This window comes from Aquarana catesbeiana, linkage group LG10 (assembly GCF_042186555.1).
Source record: "Aquarana catesbeiana isolate 2022-GZ linkage group LG10, ASM4218655v1, whole genome shotgun sequence".
NCBI classification, from domain to species: Eukaryota; Metazoa; Chordata; class Amphibia; order Anura; family Ranidae; genus Aquarana; species Aquarana catesbeiana.
In genome coordinates this window covers 61,241,620-61,253,077 of record NC_133333.1, presented here as the reverse complement: position 1 = coordinate 61,253,077, position 11,458 = coordinate 61,241,620, and positions in this window count along the sequence as shown.

Sequence of the window (11,458 nt, the reverse complement as noted above, 5' to 3'; positions counted from 1 at the left end):
ATGGCATTTAACTTGCAGTAATGCACAGAACTATATGGCGTTAAACTTGCAGTAATGCAATGAAATATATAGCATTAAACTTGCAGTAATGCACAGAACTATATGGCGTTAAATTTGCTGTAATGCAGTGAAATATATGACGTTAAACTTGCAATAACGCAATGAAATATACAGCGTTAAACTTGCAGTAACACATAGAACTATATGGCATTAAACTTGCAGTAATGCAATGAAATATATGGCATTAAACTTGCAGTAACGCAAAGAAATATATGGCATTAAACTTGCAGTAACGCACAAAATATATAACGTTAAACTTGCAATAACACAATGAAATATCTGTGTTAAATTTGCAGTAACACAATGAAATATATAGCGTTAAACTTGCAGTAACGCAATGAAATATATGGTGTTAAATTTGCAGTAACACAGTGAAATATATGGCGTTAAACTTGCAGTAGCGCAATGAAATATACAGCATTAAACTTCCAGTAACACATACAACTATATGGAGTTAAACTTGCAGTAATGCACAGAACTATATCATGTTAAACTTGCAGTAATGCAATTGAATATATGGCGTTAAACTTGCAGTAACACAATGAAATATAAAGCATTAAACTTGAAGTAACGCAATGAAATATATGGTGCTAAACATGCAGTAACGCACAGAATTGTATGACGTTAAATTTGCAGTAACGCAATGAACTATATGGCGTTAAACTTGCAGTAATGCAATTAAATATATGGCGTTAAACTTTCAGTAACGCACAGAACTATGTGGCGTTAAACTTGCAGTAATGCAATGAAATATATGGCGTTAAATTTGCAGTAACGCAATGAAATATGCGGAGTTAAACTTGCAGTAAGGCAATGAACTATATGGAGTAAAACTTTCAGTAACACATAGAACTATATGGCATTAAACTTGCAGTAATGCAATGGAATATATGGTGTTAAATTTGCAGTAACACAATGAAATATATAGTGTTAATCTTGCAGTAAGACATAGAACTATATGGCATTAAACTTGCAGTAATGCAATGAAATATACGGCATTAAACTTGCAGTAACGCAATTAAATATATGGTGTTAACCTCCCTGGCGGTATGATTATTTCGGATTTTAGGTGCTGAAAGCGGTACAATTATTTTGCATGGAAATTTGGCGTTTTATATTGTAGGTCTGTAATTCTTAACAATAACACACTTAAATCTGTCCAAACAAGAGTCTAGTAGATATCCCGGGTATGATAAAGTTTGAAACACAAAAACATAAATTATAATATAATAAATAAAAATAAATAATTAAAAAAATAAAAATAAAATAATAATAAAATACGTTTCCCCACGATTCACTATCGCTCAATTCTGCAAGTGTTCTAATTTACTATCGCTGTTTTCTAGCTGGTCTAAAACCACTTTTGACGTAAAGGGACACTTTTTGGTTGCTATGGACAATCTCCAGTTTCCAGGCAGAAAGAACAGTATATATAATATAAAACTGCATGCAGGGCATGGGCCAAAGCACTGGGGACAAAAGGGATGTGAAATAATTTCATACAGTACTGTAATCTGTAAGATTACAGTACTGTATGTGTTATGCTTTTTTACAGTTTTTTGAATTTGCCGCCAGGCTCCGCCCCCGTGCGTCGCGCCGCTCGCAGGGAACGGAGTCTGGCACAGAGAGGCTTCGGGCAGAGGACGGAGCCCTCGGACACTGCGGGGGACATCGGAGGATCCTGGGGACAAGGTAAGTAACGCCGCCCCAGGATCCTGCAATGCGATCCCGAGTGTGGCTCGGGGTTACCGCTAATGGGACTGAATTTTAACCCCGAGCCACACTCGGGAAAACCGCCAGGGGGGCTACACATGCAGTAACACACAAAACTATATGGCGTTAAACTTGCAGTAATGCAATGAAATATATGGCATTAAACTTGCAGTAATGAACAGAACCAAATGGAGTTAAACTTGCAGTAATGTAATGAAATATATGGCATTAAACTTTCAGTAAAGCACAGAACTATATCTCGTTAAACTTGCAGTAATGCAATGAAATATATGGCTTTAAATTTGCAGTAACGCAATAAAATATACAGCCTTAAACTTGCAATTATGCAATTAACTATATGGCGTTAAACTTGCACTACCACGTAGAACTATATGGTGCCGTTAAACTTGCAGTAATGCAATGAAATATATGGCATTAAACTTGCAGTATCGCACAGAACTATATGACATTAAACTTGCAGTAATGCAATGAAATATATGGCGTTATATTTGCAGTAACGCAAAGAAATATACAGCATTAAACTTGCAGTAACGCAGTGAACTATATTTAGTTAAACTTGCAGTAACACATAGAACTATATGATGTTGAACTTACCATAACTCAATGAAATATATGGTGTTAAACATGCAGTAACGCACAGAACTATATGTCTTTAAACTTGCAGTAACGCAATGAACTATATGGAGTTAAACTTGTAGTAACACAATGAAATATACTGTGTTAAACTTGCAGTAACGCACAGAACTATATGGTGTTAAACTTGCAGTAATGCAATGAAATATATTGCATTAAACATGCAGTAATGCACAGAACTATATGGGGTTAAACTTGCAGTAATGCAATCAAGTATATGGCGTTAAACTTGCAGTAATGCACAAAACTGTATGGCGTCAAACTTGTAGTAACGCAATGAACTATATGGCATTAAATTTGCAGTAATGCATTGAAATATACAGCGTTAAACTTCCAGTAACTCATAGAACTATATGGCGTTAAACTTGCAGTAATGCACAGAACTATATGGCTTTAAACTTGCAGTAATGCAATGAAATATATGACATTAAATTTGCAGTAACGCATTGAAATATAAAGCATTAAACTTGCAGTAACACAATGAACTATATGGAGTTAAACTTGCAGTAACACATGGAACTATATGGCGTTAATCTTGCAGTAATGCAATGAAATATATGGTGTTAAATTTGTAGTAACACAATGAAATATATGGCGTTAAACTTGCAGTAACGCAATCAAATATACAGCATTAAACTTGCAGTAACACATAGAACTATATAGCATTAAACTTGCAGTAATGCAATGGAATATATGGTGTTAAATTTGTAGTAACACAATGAAATATATGGCGTTAAACTTGCAGTAACGCAATTAAATATACAACGTTAAACTTACAGTAATGCAACAAAATATATGGTGTTAAATTTGCAGTAACACACTGAAATATATGGCATTAAACTTGCAGTAACACAATGAAATATACAGCATTAAACTTCCAGTAACACATAGAACTATATGGCCTTAAACTTGCAGTAATGCAATTAAATATATAGCATTAAACTTGCAGTAACACAATTAAATATATGGCATTAAATTTGCAGTAACACAATGAAATATATGGTGTTAAATGTGCAGTAACACAATGAAATATATGACGTTAAACTTGCAGTAACGCAATCAAATATATGACGTTAAACTTGCAGTAACACATAGAACTATATGGCATTAAACTTGCAGTAATGCAATGAAATATAAGGCGTTAAAGTTGCAGTAACGCAATGAAATATATGGTGTTAAACATGCAGTAACGCACAAAACTATATGGCGTTAAACTTGCAGTAATGCAATGAAATATATGGCATTAAACTTGCAGTAATGCACAGAACTATATGGAGTTAAACTTGCAGTAATGCAATGAAATATATGGCATTAAACTTTCAGTAAAGCATAAAACTATATGGCGTTAAACTTGCAGTAATGCAATTAATTATATGGCATTAAATTTACAGTAACGCCATGAAATATACAGCCTTAAACTTGCAATTATGCAAAGAACTATATGGCGTTAAACTTGCAGTACCTCATAGAACTATATGGTGCCGTTAAACTTGCAGTAATGCAATGAAATATATGGCATTAAACTTGCAGTAACGCACAGAACTATATGACATTAAACTTGCAGTAATGCAATATAATATATGGTGTTAAATTTGCAGTAACACAATGAAATATATGGAGTTAAATATGCAGTAACAAAATGAAATTTATGACTTTAAACTTGCAGTAACGCAATCAAATATAAGACGTTAAACTTGCAGTAACACATAGAACTATATGGCATTAAACTTGCAGTAATGCAATGGAATATACGGTGTTAAACTTGCAGTAACGTAATGAAATATATGGCATTAAACTTGCAGAAACGCAATGAAATATATAGCATTAAACCTGCAGTAACGCAATGAATCATATGGTGTTAAATTTGCAGTAACACAATGAAATATATGGCGTTAAACGTGCATTAACGCAATGAAATATACAGCTTTAAACTTCCAGTAACCCATAGAACTATATGGCGTTAAACTTGCAGTAACACACAGAACTATATGGCATTGAACTTACAGTAACACAATGAAATATATGGTGTTAAACATGCAGTTAAACACAGGACTATATGTCTTTAAACTTGCAGTAACGCACAGAACTATATGGCGTTAAATTTGCAGTAACGCAATGAAATATACAGCGTTAAACTTGCAGTAATGCAATGAACTATATGGTGTTACACTTTCAGTAACCCGTAGAACTATATGGCGTTAAACCAGCAATAACAGAATGAAATATAGGGTGTTACATTTGCAGTAACACAATGAAATATATGATGTTAAACTTGCAGTAATACAACATAAACATGGAATAAAGCACAGAACTGAATGGCGTTAAACTTGCAGTAACGCATTTAACTATATGGCGTTAAACTTGCAGTAATGCAATGAAATATTCGGTGTTAAACTAGCAGTAATGCACAGAAATATATGGAGTTAAACTTGCAGTAATGCAATAAAATATATATTGTTAAACTTGCAGTAATGCACAGAACTATATGGCCTTAAACTTGCAGTAACGCAATGAACTATATGGTATTAAATTTGCAGTAACACAATGAAATATATGGTGTTAAATGTTCAGTAACACAATCAAATATATGATGTTAAACTTGCAGTAACACATAGAACTATATGGCATTAAACTTGCAGTAATGCACTGGAATATACGGAGTTAAACTTGCAGTAACGCAATGAAATATATGGCATTAAACTTGCAGTAACGCAATGAAATATATAGCATTAAACTTGCAGTCACGCAATGAAACATATGGTGTTAAATTTGCAGTAATACAATGAAATATATGGCATTAAACTTGCAGTAACGCAATGAAATATACAGTGTTAAATTTCCACTAACACATAGAACTATATGGCGTTAAACTTTCAGTAACACACAGAACTATATGGCATTGAACTTCAGTAACACACAGAACTATATGGCATTGAACTTACAGTAACACAAAGAAATATATGCTGTTAAACATGCAGAGAACTATATGTCGTTAAACTTGCAGTAACGCAATGAACTATATGGCGTTAAACTTGCAGTAAAGCAATTAAATGTATGGTGTTAAACTTGCAGTAACACAAAGAACTATATGGCGTTAAAATTGCAGTAATGCAATGAAATATATGGCGTTAAATTTGCAGTAATGCAATGAAATATACAGCATTAAACTTGCAGTAACGCAATTAACTATATTTACTTGCGGTAACACAGAATTATATGGCGTTGAACTTACAGTAACGCAATGAAATATATGGTGTTAAATATGCAGTAATGCACAGAACTATATGTCATTAAACTTGCTGTAATGCAATTAACTATATGTCATTAAACTTGCAGTAACACAATTAAATATACGTTGTTAAACTTGCAGTAACACACAGAACTATATGGTGTTAAACTTGCAGTAATGCAATTAAATATATGGCATTAAACTTGCAGTAATGCACAGAACTATATGGCGTTAAACTTGCAGTAATGCAGTGAAATATATGGCGTTAAACTTGCAGTAATGCACTGAACTATATGGCGTTAAACTTGCAGTAATGCAATTAACTATATGGCGTTAAATTTGCAATAACGCAATGAAATATATGGTGTTAAACATGCAGTAACGCACATAACTATATGTCGTTAAACTTGCTGTAATTCAATTAACTATAGGGCGTTAAACTTGCAGTAACACAATGAAATATACGTTATTAAACTTGCAGTAACACACATAAATATATGATGTTAAATTTGCAGTAATGCAATGAAATATATGGCATTAAACTTGCAGTAACGCACACAACTATATGGCGTTAAACTTGCAGTAATGCAATGAAATATATGGCGTTAAGCTTGCAGTAATGCACAGAACTATATGACTTTAAACTTGCAGTAATGCAATGAAATATATGGCGTTAAACTTGCAGTAATGCACAGAGCTATATGGCGTTAAACTTACAGTAATGCAACAACCTATATGGCGTTAAATTTGCAATAACTCAATGAAATATACAGCGTTAAACTTGCAGTAATGCTGTGAACTATATGTCGTTAAACATACAGTAACACATAGAACTATATGGCGTTAAACTTGCAGTAACGCAATGAAATATATAGCGTTAAACTTGCAGTAACGCAATGAAATATATGGTGTTAAATTTTCAGGAACACAATTAAATATATGGCGTTAAACTTGCAGTAACGCAATGAAATATACAGCATTAAACGTCCAGTAACACATATAACTATATGGCGTTAAACTTGCAGTAATGCAATGAAATATTCAGCATTAAACGTCCAGTAACACATATAACTATATGGCGTTAAACTTGCAGTAATGCAATGAAATATATGGCGTTAAACTTACAGTAATGCACAGAGCTATATGGCGTTAAACTTCCAGTAATGCAATGAACTATATGGCTTTAATTTTGCAGTAACGCAATGAAATATACAGCGTTAAACTTGCAGTAATGCTGTGAACTATATGTCGTTAAACTTACAGTAACACGTAGAACTATATGTCGTTAAACTTGCAGTAATTCAGTGAAATATATAGCATTAAACTTGCAGTAAAGCACAGAACTATATCGTGTTAAATTTGCAGTAACGCAATGAAATATACAGCGTTAAACTTGCAGTAATGCAATGATCTTTCAGTAACTCATAGAACTATATGGCGTTAAACTTGCAGTAATGCAATGAAATATACGTCATTAAACTTGCAGTAACGCAATGAAATATATGGTGTTAAACTTGCAGTAACGCAATGAAATATACAGCGTTAAACTTGCAGTAATGCTGTGAACTATATGTCGTTAAACTTACAGTAACACATAGAACTATATGGCGTTAATCTTGCAGTAATTCAGTGAAATATATAGTATTAAACTTGCAGTAATGCACAGAACTATATGGCGTTAAATTTGCAGTAAGGCAATGAAATATACAGCGTTAAACTTGCAGTAATGCAATGAACTTTCAGTAACGCAATGAACTATATGGTATTAAATTTGCAGTAACGCAATGAAATATACAGCGTTAAACTTGCAGTAATACAATGAAATGTACGGCGTTAAACTTGCCGTAATGCAATTAAATATATAGCGTTAAACTTGCAGTAACTCAATGAAATATATGGTGTTAAATTTGCCGTAACACAATGAAATATATGGTTTTAAATGTGCAGTAACACATTCAAATATATGACGTTAAACTTGCAGTAACGCAATGAAATATATGGCATGAAACTTGCAGTAACGCAATGAAAAATATAGCATTAAACTTGCAGTAACGCAATGAAACATATGGTGGTAAATTTGCAGTAACACAATGAAATATACAGCGTTAAATTTCCACTAACACATAGAACTATATGGCGTTAAACTTGCAGTAAGACACAGAACTATATGGCGTTGAAATTACAGTAACACAATGAAATATATGCTGTTAAACATGCAGTTAAGCAGAGAATTATATGTCATTAAACTTGCAGTAACGCAATGAACTATATGGCGTTAAACTTGAAGTAACGCAATGAAATATTCGGCGTTAAACTTGCAGTAATGCAATGAACTATATGGCGTTAAACTTTCAGTAACGCGTAGAACTATATGGCGTTAAACTTGCAGTAACACAATGAAATATAGGGTATTAAATTTGCAGTAACACAATTAAATATATGATGTTAAACTTGCAGTAATGCAATGAAATATACAGCGTTAAACTTGCAGTAACACAATAAATTATATGGCGTTAAACATGGAATAAAGCACAGAACTGAATGGCATTAAACTTGCAGTAACGCAATGAACTATATGGCGTTAAACTTGCAGTATTGCAGTGAAATATACGATGTTAAACTTGCAGTAACGGACAGAACTATATGATGTTAAACTTACAGTAATGCAATGAAATATATGGCATTAAACTTGCAGTAATGCACAAAACTATATGGAGTTAAACTTGCAGTAATGCAATGAAATATGTAACGAGCCCCCTTGCTCGCTCGGTTCCACTCTCCCGACACTCCTCTGCAGCTATTGAATCAGATTGCAACGTCTGATGGTTCGGTCATCTAATGCTCCGGGATTAGAACTTCAGCTATGTGTTGTTCTAACCCAGTTGTGATAGCTCAGAACAAACACCAGGCAGGCTGTATGTAAGTTCAACCAGGAATCTATCTTTATTGACAAAATACAGGCTTTTATACACTCAAAGTGTAGGTGCAGACCTCCTGCTCATATTACTCTAACAATACAGCTGTAACCTAATTAACCTAATTAACATGAGCTAATTAACTAATCCCTTTAGACAGACTAGATGACTCAGACATGACCGTTAGGCCAGACTGGCCGTCTTGTAGTTCAGAAAATCCAATCAACATTATCACAATCAATATAGACTCTTCTTCACACAATAGCAGAGTTAATTAACACAAATAACAATGGGGATCTAATGACTCTTAGATCCCATAGTAGACTTATTTACAATAAACATTTTAGAAGACAATAGACAGACAGGTGTTGGAATTTACATCAGCATCTCCTAACAGTATCTGTCCCAGCATTATGAATCAGCCACTATTCCAATGTGGCAAATCCAGGGTCCCCAGAGTCTGTGTGTCCTGGGGGACCAGGACCCGAATCCACAGTAATACCACGTCAAGAGTCCCCAGGTATACAGCTCACAAAGAGCACCGTTCCCCCAAATGCAAGGGCCCCCAATCGATCGGCAAGAGTCTAGCATACAGTCCCCTCTAAAAGTCTCTCTCCCGGCTAGGTCTGTCACATTTCTCCCCTTTTGGCAGGAGACTAACACAGGAGGAGACCCCAGACAGATTGACTCCGAAGTTAGTCAGTAGTTCCAGTCCTCTAATGCCTGTACCCATACAGTACCCCAAACAAATTCTTCCAAACAAAGCATTACTCACCCAGCCAACCTCTGCCTCAGAGAACATATCTGCCGCTGGGGAGAGGCCTGGACTGGCCCTTCTCCCTGGAGTCCTTTCTGCCGCTGGAGAGAAGACAGTGTGTCTGGGCTCACTCCGTCATGCTGTTGGGGATCTGGGCCGACTGCCCAGCATCCCTGGGGTATACAGGTGGAGACTGAAGTCCCATCCACCTTCACAGGACATCCATGCTCTGTTAGTTGAGGGCAAAGTCCAGCAGTACTCGACCCTGTTGCCAGCCCTTCTGCTGGAAACCCCACACCATCTGCCCCGGCTAACTGTTGGGGAGGGACGACGAACACCTCCTCTCCCTTCTCCCCCTGTTCTCCTGATCTGCTGCTGGGAAGTGACCACCTCCTTCTCACCCCGAGCCTCCGGAACCGACGCAGGTGTAGGTAAGAGATCTTGGACCCTTTGTCCGGTTGCCAGCACTTCAGCTGGGGAAGTTCCTTGTAACTTCACAGATACTTTTGTTGGTGCTGGGCAGAGCATAGTGAAGTTTGGCCCTAGTAACAGCTCCTCTTCTGCTGGAGGCTCACCAGGTTGTTCTTCCTCAGCAGAAAAGTCTATCAAATCCCCTGTCTCTGCAACTGGTGTCTGGGGATAAAGGTTCACCATCTCCTGTCCCTGGAACCCAGAAGATGCTATTAGTTCTGGGCAGAGCACAGTGAAACTTGCAGTAACGCAATTAAATATATGGCATTAAACTTGCAGTAATGCAATGAAATATATAGCGTTAAACCTGCAGTAACACAATGAAATATATGGCGTTAAACTTGCAGTAACACAATGAAATATAAAGGGTTAAACTTCCAGTAAAACATAGAACTATATAGCGTTAAATTTGCCATAATGTAATGAAATATACAGCGTTAAACTTGCAATAACACCCAGAACTATATGGTGTTAAACTTACAGTAACGCAATGAATACATACGGTGTTAAACTTGCAGCAACACACAGAACTATATGGTGTTAAACTTGCAGTAATGCAATGAAATATATGGCATTTAACTTGCAGTAACGCACAGAACTATATGGCGTTAAACTTGCAGTAATGCAATCAAATATATAGCATTAAACTTGCAGTAATGCACAGAAGTATATGGCATTAAATTTGCAGTAACGCAATGAGATATATGACATTAAACTTGCAATAACGCAATGAAATATACAGCGTTAAACTTGCAGTAACACATAGAATTATATGGCATTAAACTTGCAGTAATGCAATGAAATATATGGCGTTAAACTTGCAGTAACGCAAGGAAATATATGGTGTTAAATTTGCAGTAATGCAATGAACTATATGGAGTTAAACTTGCAGTAACACATAGAACTATATGGCAATTAACTACATGGCGTTAAAATTGCAGTAATGCAATGAAATATATAGCGTTAAACTTTCAGTAACGTACAGAACTATAATGCAATTAAATATACAGCGTTAAACTTTCAGTAATGCAATTAACTACATGGCGTTAAACTTGCAGTAACACAAAGAACTCTATGGCCTTAAACTTGCATTAATGCAATGAAATATATGGCGTTAAGCTTGCAGTAACGCACAGAACTATATGGCGTTAAACTTGCAGTAATGCAATTAAATATATGGCGTTAAACTTGCAGTAACGCACAGAACTATATGGTGTTAAACTTGCAGTAATGCAATGAAATATATAGCGTTAAACTTTCAGTAACGTACAGAACTATATGACGTTAGACTTGCAGTAATGCAATGAAATATATGTTGTTAAAGTAGCAGTAACGCAATGAAATGTACAGCGTTAAAATTGCAGTAATGCAATGAACTATATGGCGTTAAACTTGCAGTAAAGCAATTAACTTGCAGTAACACATAGAACTATATGGCAATTAACTACATGGTGGTAAACTTGCAGTAACACATAGAACTCTATGGCCTTAAATCTGCAGTAATGCAATGAAATATATTGCGTTAAACTTGCAGTAATGCACAGAACTATATGGCGTTAAACTTGCAGTAACGGAATGAACTATATGGCGTTAAACTTGCTGTAACACATAGAACTCTATGGCCTTAAACTTGCAGTAATGCAATAAAATTTATGGTGT